The sequence below is a fragment of the Nasonia vitripennis genome (genome assembly GCF_009193385.2).
Source record: "Nasonia vitripennis strain AsymCx chromosome 5 unlocalized genomic scaffold, Nvit_psr_1.1 chr5_random0008, whole genome shotgun sequence".
Taxonomy (NCBI): domain Eukaryota; kingdom Metazoa; phylum Arthropoda; class Insecta; order Hymenoptera; family Pteromalidae; genus Nasonia; species Nasonia vitripennis.
In genome coordinates, this window is record NW_022279659.1 from 520,691 (window position 1) to 531,608 (window position 10,918).

Consider the following 10,918-nt stretch of genomic DNA (forward strand, 5'->3'; position numbering starts at 1 on the left):
AAGTATCCTGTAGTTTTCTAGTATTTGAGATATAGTCTACGAGCAGTCCAAAAATAATAGAAAAGTGTCCTGTCGTTTTGCAGTAGTTGAGCAACAGTCTACGAGCATTCCGAAAATAATGAAAGGTATCCTGTAGTTCTCCAGTAGTTGAGCAATAGTCTACGAGCAGGCCAAAAATAATAGAAAAGTATCATGTAGTTTTCCAGTAGTTGAGCAACAGTCTACAAGCTGTCCGAGCAAATAAAAAAATAACCTGCTGTGTTCCAGTAGTTGAGATATAGTCTACAAGCAGGCCAAAAATAATAGAAAAGTATCATGTAGTTTTCCAGTAGTTGAGCAACAGTCTACGAGCTGTCCAAAATAAACAGAAAAGTATCCTGCAGTTTTCCAGTAGTCGAGCAACAGTCTACGGGCATTCCGAAAATTATAGAAAAGTATCCTGTAGTTTTCCAGTAGTTGAGCAACAGTCTAGGAGCAGTCCGAGAAAATGAAAAAATAACCTGTAGTTTTGCAGTAGTTGAGCAACAGTCTGCGAGCAGTCCGAGCAAATGAAAAAATAACCTGTTGTTTTCCAGTATTTGAGATATAGTCTACGAGCAGTTCAAAAATTATAGAAAAGTATCCTGTGGTTTTTCAGTAGTTGAGACATAGTCTACGAGCAGTCCAAAAATAATAGAAAAGTGTCCTGTCGTTTTGCAGTAGTTCAGCAATAGTCTACGAAAAGCCCAAGTATAATAGAAAAGTATCCTGTAGTTTTCCAGTAGTTGAGCAACAGTCTACGAGCAGGCCAAAAATAATAGAAAAGTATCCTGAAGTTTTCCAGTAGTTGAGCAATAGTCTGCGAGCAGTCCGAGCAAATGGAAAAATAACCTGTTGTTTTCCAGTAGTCGAGCAACAGTCTACGAGCATTCCGAAAATAATAAAAATGTATTCTGTAGTTTCCAGCATTTGAGCTATAGTCTACGAGCAGACCAAAGATAATAGAAAAGTATCCTGTAGTTTTCCAGTAGTTGAGACATAGTCTACGAGCAGTCCAAAAATAATAGAAAAGTGTCCTGTCGTTTTGCAGTAGTTGAGCAATAGTATACGAGAAGCCCAAGTATAATAGAAAAGTATCCTGTAGTTTTCTAGTAGTCGAGCAACAGTCTACGAGCATTCCGAAAATAATAAAAAAGTATTCTGTAGTTTCCAGTAGTTGAGCAACAGTCTACGAGCAAGCCGAAAATAATAGAAAAGTATCCTGTAGTTTTCCAGTAGTTGAGTAACAGTCTACGAGCAGGCCAAAAATAATAGAAAAGTATCATGTAGTTTTCCAGTAGTTGAGCAACAGTCTACGAGCTGTCCAAAATAAACAGAAAAGTATCCTGCAGTTTTCCAGTAGTCGAGCAACAGTCTACGGGCATTCCGAAAATTATAGAAAAGTATCCTGTAGTTTTCCAGTAGTTGAGCAACAGTCTAGGAGCAGTCCGAGAAAATGAAAAAATAACCTGTTGTTTTCCAGTTGTTGAGATATAGTCTACGAGCAGTCCAAAAATAATAGAAAAGTATCGTGTAGTTTTCCAGTAGTTGAGCAACAGTCTACGAGCATTCCGAAAATAATAAAAAAGTATTCTGTAGTTTCTAGCAGTTGTGCTATAGTGTACGAGCTGTCCAAAAATAATAGAAAAGTATCCTGTAGTTTTCCAGTAGTTGAGCATTAATCTCCGAGCATTGCGACAATGATAGAAAAGTATCCTGAAGTTTGCCAGTAGTTGAGCAATAGTCTACGAGCAGTCCAAAAATAATAGAAAAGTATCCTGTAGTTTTCCAGTAGTCGAGCAACAGTCTACCAGCATTCCGAAAATAATAAAAAAGTATTCTGTAGTTTCCAGCATTTTAGCTATAGTCTACGAGCAGGCCAAAGATAATAGAAAAGTATCCTGTAGTTTTCCAGTAGTTGAGCAATAGTCTACGAGCAGTACAAAAATAATAAATATATCCTGTCGTTTCCAGCATTTGAGCTATAGTCTACGAGCAGTACAAAAATAATAGAAAAGTATCCTGCAGTTTTCCCGTAGTTGAGCAATAGTCTACGAGAAGTCCAAAAATAATAGAAAAGTATCCTGTAGTTTTCCAGTAGTTGAGCAACAGTCTAGGGAGCAGTCCGAGAAAATGAAAAATACCCTGTTGTTTTCCAGTTGTTGAGATATAGTCTACGAGCAGTCCAAAAATAATAGAAAAGTATCCTGTAGTTTTCCAGTAGTTGAGCAACAGTCTACGAGCATTCCGAAAATAATAAAAAAGTATTCTGTAGTTTCTAGCAGTTGTGCTATAGTGTACGAGCTGTCCAAAAATAATAGAAAAGTATCCTGTAGTTTTCCAGTAGTTGAGACATAGTCTACGAGCAGTCCAAAAATAATAGAAAAGTGTCCTGTCGTTTTGCAGTAGTTGAGCAATAGTATACGAGAAGCCCAAGTATAATAGAAAAGTATCCTGTAGTTTTCTAGTAGTCGAGCAACAGTCTACGAGCATTCCGAAAATAATAAAAAAGTATTCTGTAGTTTCCAGTAGTTGAGCAACAGTCTACGAGCAAGCCGAAAATAATAGAAAAGTATCCTGTAGTTTTCCAGTAGTTGAGTAACAGTCTACGAGCAGGCCAAAAATAATAGAAAAGTATCATGTAGTTTTCCAGTAGTTGAGCAACAGTCTACGAGCTGTCCAAAATAAACAGAAAAGTATCCTGCAGTTTTCCAGTAGTCGAGCAACAGTCTACGGGCATTCCGAAAATTATAGAAAAGTATCCTGTAGTTTTCCAGTAGTTGAGCAACAGTCTAGGAGCAGTCCGAGAAAATGAAAAAATAACCTGTTGTTTTCCAGTTGTTGAGATATAGTCTACGAGCAGTCCAAAAATAATAGAAAAGTATCGTGTAGTTTTCCAGTAGTTGAGCAACAGTCTACGAGCATTCCGAAAATAATAAAAAAGTATTCTGTAGTTTCTAGCAGTTGTGCTATAGTGTACGAGCTGTCCAAAAATAATAGAAAAGTATCCTGTAGTTTTCCAGTAGTTGAGCATTAATCTCCGAGCATTGCGACAATGATAGAAAAGTATCCTGAAGTTTGCCAGTAGTTGAGCAATAGTCTACGAGCAGTCCAAAAATAATAGAAAAGTATCCTGTAGTTTTCCAGTAGTCGAGCAACAGTCTACCAGCATTCCGAAAATAATAAAAAAGTATTCTGTAGTTTCCAGCATTTTAGCTATAGTCTACGAGCAGGCCAAAGATAATAGAAAAGTATCCTGTAGTTTTCCAGTAGTTGAGCAATAGTCTACGAGCAGTACAAAAATAATGAAAGATATCCTGTCGTTTCCAGCATTTGAGCTATAGTCTACGAGCAGTACAAAAATAATAGAAAAGTATCCTGCAGTTTTCCCGTAGTTGAGCAATAGTCTACGAGAAGTCCAAAAATAATAGAAAAGTATCCTGTAGTTTTCCAGTAGTTGAGCAACAGTCTAGGGAGCAGTCCGAGAAAATGAAAAATACCCTGTTGTTTTCCAGTTGTTGAGATATAGTCTACGAGCAGTCCAAAAATAATAGAAAAGTATCCTGTAGTTTTCCAGTAGTTGAGCAACAGTCTACGAGCATTCCGAAAATAATAAAAAAGTATTCTGTAGTTTCTAGCAGTTGTGCTATAGTGTACGAGCTGTCCAAAAATAATAGAAAAGTATCCTGTAGTTTTCCAGTAGTTGAGCATTAATCTCCGAGCATTGCGACAATGATAGAAAAGTATCCTGAAGTTTGCCAGTAGTTGAGCAATAGTCTACGAGCAGTCCAAAAATAATAGAAAAGTATCCTGTAGTTTTCCAGTAGTCGAGCAACAGTCTACCAGCATTCCGAAAATAATAAAAAAGTATTCTGTAGTTTCCAGCATTTTAGCTATAGTCTACGAGCAGGCCAAAGATAATAGAAAAGTATCCTGTAGTTTTCCAGTAGTTGAGCAATAGTCTACGAGCAGTACAAAAATAATGAAAGGTATCCTGTCGTTTCCAGCATTTGAGCTATAGTCTACGAGCAGTACAAAAATAATAGAAAAGTATCCTGCAGTTTTCCCGTAGTTGAGCAATAGTCTACGAGAAGTCCAAAAATAATAGAAAAGTATCCTGTAGTTTTCCAGTAGTTGAGCAACAGTCTAGGGAGCAGTCCGAGAAAATGAAAAATACCCTGTTGTTTTCCAGTTGTTGAGATATAGTCTACGAGCAGTCCAAAAATAATAGAAAAGTATCCTGTAGTTTTCCAGTAGTTGAGCAACAGTCTACGAGCATTCCGAAAATAATAAAAAAGTATTCTGTAGTTTCTAGCAGTTGTGCTATAGTGTACGAGCTGTCCAAAAATAATAGAAAAGTATCCTGTAGTTTTCCAGTAGTTGAGCATTAATCTCCGAGCATTGCGACAATGATAGAAAAGTATCCTATAGTTTTCCAGTAGTTAAGCAACAGTCTACGAGCATTCCGAAAATAATAAAAATATATCCTGTAGATTTCCATTAGTTGAGCAATTGAACACAAGCAGTCCTAACAAACAACAAAATATTCAGTAGTTCTCCAGTACTTGCGAAATTACTGCAGACAAAACTACAGAAAATATGTAGTTGATCTAGTCGTTGCGCAGTAGTTTTATCAGTAGTTCACGGAGTAGTTTACTAGCAGTTTAAACAGCAGTTTTGTTCCGTAAAGGATTACTGCAGAACTGATCAATTTTATGCCATTCATTTTTGACCACATATTCTATTGATTAGTTTGAATAAATTCAATAGATTTTCAACTGATGACGTTGTAGAGATATAATACTTAAGTGCCATTACCAATAATTCTGCTGGACTCCAATCAACATGTGTTGTGATAGATTTGAAAAATTAATTTTCAGTCGATAGGTTTCTTATGCTAAATTTTTTTTTTTTTCAATAGGAGTTGAAATTTCGTCATCACTACTATCTAGTTTATCATTATCTGAATCATCTTCCTGCTAAAAAGTTAAACAAAATATTATAAATATCTCTAAGATGATAGATATTATTATAAATTTATATTTAGGATTTGTATTCGTAGAGTTGTATTGAATTGTTTAAATGTTAAAAAAACCAATAGATCTATAGCTTTAAGTTGAATTACGCGTACATAAATTATTTTCAACATTTATAATTATCAAATAATTGATGTAACAGAATATTTGAATAAAAAGATAATGCATACTCTTGTCTCTTTTAATATGTCAAACATATGGCATGTTGAATTTAATTCATCCACGCTTGAGCTAAATTGAGAATTGAAGTCTTCTTCATACTCCAGTGATGCGGTAGCGCCACGAAGGCGAGTTTGAGAAGCAGACGAAGCTTTGGCGCCCGCGATACTCTTTACTTCTATATTGGTATCCGAGATTTTACTTTTAAGAAAAACGATACTTTCCATAATTGTTTCTAAGTAATTTTTATATATTATTACATTCGTGTGCTAATCAGTGATTTTTAATAGAAGTTGTCAAAAAAAAAAACGCTGTCATTTATATAATATAAACATATTATTTCTTGTATATGATTTGCTCCTGTTACAATGCCGCTACCCTAAGCGGGTCTTGGGTGTTGTCGTCCGGATCGGACGGGTGGGTGCCTATCACCACTACACAGCGCGTCCTTAGGTTGCGGATAGAGTAACAGCCCCTGAGAAAGAGGTTAGCTGCGAATAAATTGAATAAGCAGCCGCGGACAGCATATAGGAACAGGCGTGGGTGTGATGAGCCCACACTGTCGAACGCATTCATCTAGAAACACTACGCAAGCACCACAACAACAAAAACACTTCACATTATCTCTTATCTCTCAATCTATCTCTTTCATCACACATTACAAAAATGGGCAAAAATCCTGCTGCCGAGGAGGATGCGGGAGCGATGACAACTGCCCCGAATGGGATGTGTAGAATGATTCGTCACCTGGTCTTACGCGGTAACAATGCCAGCGAAGGCGCGCTGCCTTGCAGGGGGGCGTTAGGATGCGAGAATGAAACCGTAGTGTGTCTGACGACGAATTGACACTGTCCTCGTCAAAGTCGGAAAGCTCTCATACTTAGTTCTAGAGAGGTATGGGGGTTATCACCTCTAGAACGGTGGACTCACCTGCGATCGGAACAGGATCCGAAGCGCGCGGGTTTAACATAACATCATGGCTCAAAAAAATCAAATCCGAACCAAAAGGGACTTAAGGGTCGGAACTTGGAATGTTCGCAGTCTATACAGAGCAGGTGCGTTTAAAGAACTCGTAAAGGAAGCTGATAGGTACAATCTAGATTTGGTAGCAATACAGGAATCGCGGTGGCCAGATGGCGGAGTACTAGCATCGGGTAACTTCACGTACCTGTATGGGGCCGGGAGTGGAGGATCTCTAGGCACCGGATTTCTCGTAAGCAAAAGCATCATACGTTCGGTTAAAAGTTTCAAATCCGTCAATGATAGGCTCTCGTACATCATTATCGAAGGTGAATGGTATAGATATGTATTTATTAATGTACACTGTCCTACGGAAGACAAAGAAGAAGAAGCTAAGGATCTCTATTACGAAACTTTAGAGCAGGTAATCGACCAGTTCGCGTCTTGCGACACAAGAATAGTATTAGGCGATTTCAATGCTAAAATAGGTAGGGAGGAAATGTTTAGGCCTACTATAGGGAAGGAAAGCCTGTACGAAGCCAGCAATGATAACGGCATTAGGGTCATAAATTTCGCGGCGGCAAAAGATCTTATAATCAAAACTACGTGTTTTAAGCACAAGAACATACACAAGGCAACGTGGACATCGCCGGACGGGGCCACACAGAACCAAATTGATCATTTCCTCATTGAAAAAAGACGCCATACTAATGTTCTTGACGTAAGGGCTTACAGAGGGGCAGATAGCGACTCGGACCACTTCCTAGTAGTAGCCAAATTAAGAGCTAGACTAGTAGCGAATCAAAATAGTAAGCGAGCAAACAAGGTAGAAATCTTCGATATTGAGAAACTACGAGATAGAACAGAGCGAATTAGGTACCAGATAGAAATTAATAACAGGTTTCAGGCACTTGAAGAAGCAAACACATCGCCGGAGGGGAATGTCGAACCGAATAGATTATGGGGGGACATCGAAAAAACGGTAAAAGAGGCCGCGAACAAAGTACTGGGTAAAAAGAAAAAGCCAAAGAGCAAACCATGGTTTGACGAACAGTGCGAACTCTGGTTTGAAAGGTGCAAAAAGCTAAATTAGATAGCTTACAAAATAGAAGCGATAGGACCGTAGATGAGTATTCTAATGTAAGGAAACAGACGAGCGCGATCTACAGAAATAAGAAGCGGGAGTATCAAAAGAATCTTATTAGGAGAATAGAAACTAACAGTAAGGAAAATAACCCCCGCGAAATGTACAGAGGGATTAACGCCATCAGAAAGGGTTTTAGGAGTAGAGCGCAATTGATGAAGGACGAAAGCGGAGACCTCGTAACAAATGACAACGAATTACTGTCGCTGTGGAAAAATTATTTCGATAAATTATTAAACGTGCACGAAAATAGCGAAGAATTAGGGGACAAAATTAACACTGCTGAACCCCACGTGGAGGAACCGAGCTACCAAGAAGTAGAGGCCGCGATTAAAAAACTAAAAAACAACAAAGCCGCGGGAAATGACTCTATACCAGCCGAGTTACTCAAATATGGGGGCGTCGAGCTCACTTTCAAAATCTATAAACTAGTATGTGCCATCTGGAAAAATGAAACAATACCCGAAAATTGGAAGGAATCTATCATTATACCGATTTTTAAAAAGGGGGATAAGACAGATGCAATAACAATAGAGGTATTTGACTTTTAGCAACGTGCTACAAAGTTCTGTCAAACGTAATACAAGCTAGACTCACTCCATTCGCGGAAGATATAGTAGGAGATTATCAGTGCAGATTTCGGCGCAACAGATCGACGAGCGATCAAATGTTTACCATAAGACAGTTGTTAGAAAAAAAGTGGGAATTTTGCGAAACCATACACCAACTATTTATAGATTTTAGAAAAGCGTACGACTCTATTAAGTGAAGCAAAATGTATCAAATTCTAGTACTTCTCGGTGTACCGAAAAAACTCGTGAGATTAATTCAAATATGTCTGAACGGAAGCACGGGAAAGGTCCGAGTAGGCGGTAATGTATCAGAACCCTTCATGATACGCGATGGTTTAAAACAAGGGGATGGGCTCTCTACGGTGCTGTTCAACTTAACGTTAGAGTATGCCGTTAGAAAAATGCAGGTTAGCCAGCTAGGCGCAATGCTTAATGGAACAACGCAGATACTAGGCTACGCAGATGATTTAGATATACTGGGGGATTGTAGAGAAACGGTAGCAAGAAACGTGGAAATCCTCATAAAAGCGGTGGAGTATACAGGGTTAGAAGTGAGTGAATCAAAAACAAAGTACATGATTGTGGATAAGCTAGGCATGTGCAGAGGGGAGGAAGATCTCAGAGTTGGGAATTTTACTTTTGAAAAGGTTAGCGAATTCAGGTATCTGGGTACGACCATAAATGATAGAAACGAGGTTAATGTCGAAATAAATAAGAGACTCCATTCGGGTAATGCTTGCTTCTACGCCGTGAGTAATTTACTTAAGTCGAGGCTGTTGTCTAAAAACGTTAAAATAAGAATATACAGGACAATAATACTGCCGGTGGTTCTGTACGGGTGCGAAACGTGGGCTCTCACTAAGCAGGCGGACAACCGTTTTAGGGTATTTGAAAATAAAGTCTTGCGAAGAATATACGGGCCGAAGAAAGATGAGGAAACCGGGGAATGGAGGAGACTACACAATGATGAGTTACACAATCTGTACGCGTCACCAAATATTAACAGAATAATAAAATCGCGCAGATTGGGATGGGCAGGGCACGTAGCGAGAATGGGAGATGACCGTACGGCAGCGCGTGTCATGAAGGGCAGGCCGATGGTAACGCGACCTCTAGGTAGACCTAGACGTAGATGGGAGGACAACGTAAAAGCGGATCTAGTAGAAATAGGACGGGTGGGTGTCGATCGGAGAGATGCATCTTGGGTGGGGTTGACACAAGATAGGGCAGCGTGGAAGGCTTGCGTAGATGAGGCGATGAACTTTCGAGTTCCAAATGCCACATTCCTCATATTATTGCGAGGTTACATATAAAAAAATATTACTGCGGCGCCCTATTAAATTAAGAGTTTATATTATAGGTATAAAAATCATTCAAGAGCGGTGTCTAGTTGTGTAAGGTTGCCGTTGATGAGGTCTAGGTAGTTCGCCCCGTGGTTTTTCGTGTTTAGGTGTTAAAATCATTTAAATGCAGTGTCCAGTTGTACAGGGTAGCCGATGACGAGGTCTAGGTGAAGCGCTCCGTGGTTTTTGGTGTCTAGGTGTGAAAGTCATTCAAGAGCAGGTCTAGGTGTACAGGTTGGCCGATGACGACGTCTAGGTAGTTCGCCCCGTGGTTTTTGGTGTCCAGGTGTAAAAATCATTTGGAAGCGGTGTCTAGGTGTACAGGGTGGCCGATGACGAGGTCTAGGTGGTTTGCACCGTGGTTTTTGGTGTCTATGTGTAGAAATAATTCAAAAGGGGTGTATATCAGAACAATTAGTGATTTTATGTTAGTGATAAAAATGTTACAAAAAAGCTGTGGTCAAAAGGTTAAAGATACTTATATTTTATTTTACGACGTCGAATATGAAATACTCAAAAAAATTTACAAAAAAGGAATAAAATCTCTAAAAGAATTAACTTTTGAAAAAGTAAAAGTTCAGGCGAGTTTGATATATTCCGCAACGAAATTACAGATAGAGAAGAACTGAGATCAATCAAACAAAGTCAAGTTTATCATATTTAATCGTAATGAATCAAAGAGCAACTCTCAAGATAATTACTATTTAACTTGCCATGACCGTTTCATTGTATTTATGGCGTTTGTATGACGTTCTAATACATAAAAAGAAAATTTCAGTTGTCCACCAATAAACAAAGTGAAACGGGCATGGCACGTAATTATCTTGAGAGTTGCTCCTTGCTTCATTACGATTAAATATGATAAACTTGACTTTGTTTGATTGATCTCAGTTCTTCTCTATCTGTAATTTCGTTGCGGAATATATCAAACTCGCCTAACCTTTTACTTTTTCAAAAGTTAATTTTTTTTAGTTGCTATTAATTTCATATTCTGCATCCATACACGACTTTTAGTAATTTCTGCTTTCGCATGTTAAGTCAGAAACATTATACTGCAAAACTGAAGTAAAAAAAAAATATTTTATGTGGAATTTCTTTAAGGTAGAACCGTTAAAATATATTATTTGTTCACTCACATCTAACCTCTCTTGACGTTCTTCTGATATGGATACATCCGGTAGTAAGTCAACATTATCATCTTCTAGAATATCTTTTTCATAATCGAAAAAGCTGTTGTTTTCTTTTATTATTTGTCCCCGTGGGTTAAAAAAACAATTAGATTTTTATCATTTGAAAAACTGCAAAATTTATTTATTTAATAAAATTTGGTTTTGGCTTATTTCGAGAAAGCAATATTTTAGTCAAAAAATTTTGTTTTTTTCTGTAAGGTGACATTTTAATATAATTTGTCAATTAAACCAATGATACGCACTGCACTAAATTTAATTGAATACTTATATAGCTGCAGTTTGATTTTTTTATTATACCTCTATTACAATTTACATTTCTTATAATTGTTTCTAACTATATTTTATAATTTAATTGTTATTATTATTCTATGTTTGTACTCGAAATTAATTTGTTTTTCTCTTTTATGAAAATATAGCAGTACAATAACAGTAGTGTGTATGTATGATTTAATTTACAATCAAATATAAGTACATCCCACACACGAACGACCACTAA